Source organism: Salvelinus sp. IW2-2015, linkage group LG35 (assembly GCF_002910315.2).
Source record: "Salvelinus sp. IW2-2015 linkage group LG35, ASM291031v2, whole genome shotgun sequence".
NCBI classification, from domain to species: domain Eukaryota; kingdom Metazoa; phylum Chordata; class Actinopteri; order Salmoniformes; family Salmonidae; genus Salvelinus; species Salvelinus sp. IW2-2015.
In genome coordinates, this window is record NC_036874.1 from 14624 (window position 1) to 18149 (window position 3526).

The 3526-nt window shown below is 44.2% G+C and overlaps 1 pseudogene; it reads right to left on the minus strand.

The window, feature by feature from the left end:
* Positions 1-523: 523 nt before the first annotated feature.
* Positions 524-1207, minus strand: LOC139023691 (protein S100-A1-like; annotated as a pseudogene).
* Positions 1208-3526: the final 2319 nt, after the last annotated feature.

The following is a 3526-nucleotide window of genomic DNA, read 5'->3' on the forward strand; positions in this document are numbered from 1 at the left end:
TATCAATATCCAGTTGAAGGAATTATGGTTCCTCAATATACATTTAACATTATAACAACGTATGCTATGTGTTACACACACTACTTTTGGTGTCCCCTCAGGAATTGCTCTTGAGAAAATTTTATGTAATTGTCCCCTCCAAGGTTGATATCAGATTTTCGCCCTGACACAACGTATCCAGAAACCACAACAATACTCACGACAAGCTTTGGTTAATGTCATGTTTATTCTATCGAGGAGGAACGTGTTTAACAAAAGACATGAAAAGACAGAAAAATTATATTCACATTCAACAATGACCGTTATTAATGATGACTTAAACTCTCCACATTTTCACTCTGGAATAAACTTCTGGGTGTTGGGTTTGGATCGAGACGGCACACACACTAAACCAAAAAACACTGCCCATGTGCACGATGCATCTATGAACATCTCAGAGTGTGTGTGGTATGTGTGTGGTATGTATGGTGTGTGTAGGTTCTTCTGTTATTAAACAGTAACATTAATCTAGCAGGATTGAGTGGAGATGTCTCATAATAATAATCCTCCTCTCCTTCCTGAGTGAGTGAGTGAGTGTGAGAGAGAGAGCATAGATATGTGTAGTGTACATGTGTGTGAGTGTACATGTGTGTGTTGTGTTCACTTCTTTCTCCCCTTGTCGTTGTACTCCAGGAAGAAGTCGTTGCAGGCGACGGTGAGAGCCCCCACCAGAATAACAAACTCAGTGAAGTCCACCTCTCCTCATTGTTGGCATCCAGTGCCCCATACCTTGTCCACTGCTTCCTTGTCCTGGGCATTCTGGGTGAGGGGAGAGGAAGACTTTTACGCTGTGTGTCTGTGCGTGTGTGTGTGTGTCTGTGTGTGTGTGTCTGTTTGTGTGTGTGTGTTGTGTGTGTGTGTCTGTGTGTCTGTGTGTGTGTGTCTGTGTGTGTGTGTGTCTGTGGTGTGTGTCTGTGTGTGTGTCTGTGCTGTGTGTGTGGTCTGTGGTGTGTCTGTGCGTGTGTGTCTGTGCGTGTGTGTCTGTGCTGTGGTTGCGTGTTTGTGTGTGTGGTAATCTCCTTACCCCAGGTAGTTGCCCAGCTCTGCAGAGAGCATCACTTTGAGCTCTGCTCTCTCAGGGTGTATTTGTCCCCTCGTCTCCAGAATACTTATGGAAGGTCTGGATCATCAGCTGCATGGCGGTCTCCAAGGTGGACACATTCTCTGTTTGGTAGGGTTAGACATACTACAGAGGTAGAGAGACAATAGACATGATTAGGATCATGATTAATAACATTGTTAGACATACTACAAGAGGTAGAGAGACAATAGACATGGTTAGGATCATGATTAATAACATTATTAGACACTACCAGAGGTAGAGAGAACAATAGACATGGTTAGGATCATGATTAATAACATTGTTAGACATACTACAGAGGTAGAGAGACAATAGACATGGTTAGGATCATGATTAATAACATTATTAGACACTACAGAGGTAGAGAGACAATAGACATGATTAGGATCATGATTAAACATTGTTAGACACTACAGAGGTAGAGAGACAATTAGACATGATTAGGATCATGATTAATAACATTTGTTAGACATACTACAGAGGTAGAGAGAGCAATAGACATGGTTAGGATCATGATTAATAAATTGTTAGACTACTACAGAGGTAGAGAGACAATAGACATGATTAGGATCATGATTAATAACATTTTAGACATACTACAGAGGTAGAGAGACAATAGACATGATTAGGATCATGATTAATAACATTATTAGACACTACAGAGGTAGAGAGACAATAGCATATGGTTAGGATCATGATTAATAACATTGTTAGACACTACAGAGGTAGAGAGACAATAGACATGGTTAGGATCAAATGATTATAACATTGTTAGACACTAAGAAAAAAGGGGGGTTTAGAGAGGGTAGAGAGACAATAGACATGGTTAGGATCATGAGTAGGTGTTTCACATTGTAGTAGGACATCAAGTGATGTAGCCTGTGCAGAGTGTGTGTATTTTCTCATGGAAGCTGAGCCAGGATCAGATGGATCAGTCAAACACACTGTAGAGAGCAGTGGAGGCTGGTGAGAGGAGGACATCTCATAATAATGGCTGGAATGGAGTGATATCAAACACATGAAACACCCCCCAAAAAATGTGTTTGATATCATTCCATTCCAGACATTAATATGATCCATCCTCCCCTCAGCAGCCTCCACTGTTACAGAGACACAGTATCAACTGAGTTAGCAATAACCATGTCTGCTGAGCACGGCAGGACAGATAGGACGAGAGAGAGAGGGATGGATGAATAGACAGAGAGAGAGAGCTGCTTGTTCCTCAACCCTGTCTAGTTCCTGAATTAGTCACAAGTATAAAGTCATCCTACCCAACATCTGAAGAACTACAAACCCCAAGAGCCCTACTACATTACTAAAGCCCCAGACAGTTAGCCATGGAGTATGATGATGATTGATGATTAGTTTCCCCACTTAAGGATAAGTTGATCCTGGATCTGTGGGGAGCCACATTGAGACACTGATGGAAAGGAGATAGGTAATAGTGAGCAGGATATGTGAACCCCAGCCTTCTGATAAGAGTGAAACTCACACCAGGTAGAAACACACCCAGCTCTAACTCTGTCTCTAACCCTATAGCCCTGTCCTGTCCTGTCCAACCCAGTACAGGAGGAACTGGGACCATAGGAACCTGAGCTGCTCTCTACCTGAGCTGGACTGGATGGTTGGTAACAGAGAAGACAGGTGTATGTATCCCACCACCCTGCCTCCATCCCACCCCTCCAGCTCTTTATCCCACCCCTCCATCTCTCCATGAGGTAAGATGGAGAGGTGGGAAGGGATGGGGAGCGAAGGGAAGGTGGAGGGGTGGGATGGGATCAACAGATAGATGGAAGGTGGAGGGTGGGATGGAGAGGTAGAGGGGTGGGATAAAGATATGGAGGGGTGGGATAGAGATATGGAGAGATGAGGGTGGGATAAAGATATGGAGGGGTGGGATAGAAGATGAGGGGTGGGATAAAGATATGGAGGGGTGGGATAGAGATATGGAGAGATGAGGGGTGGATAAAGATATGGAGGGGTGGGATAGAGATATGGAGAGATGAGAGGTGGATAAAGAGATGGAGGGATGGGATAGAGATATGGAGAGATGAGGGGTGGGATAAAGATATGGAGGGGTGGGATAGAGATATGGAGAGATGAGAGGTGGGATAAAGAGATGGAGGGATGGGATAGAGATATGGAGAGATGAGGGGTGGGATAAAGAGATGGAGGGATGGGATAGAGATATGGAGAGATGAGGGGTGGATAAAGAGATGGAGGGATGGGATAGAGATATGGAGAGATGAGGGTGGGATAAAGAGATGGAGGGGTGGGATAGAGATATGGGGAGTGAGGGGTGGATAAAGAGATGGAGGGTGGGATAGAGATATGGAGAGATGAGGGGTGGGATAAAGAGATGGAGGGATGGGATAGAGATATGGAGAGATGAGGGGTGGGAATAGA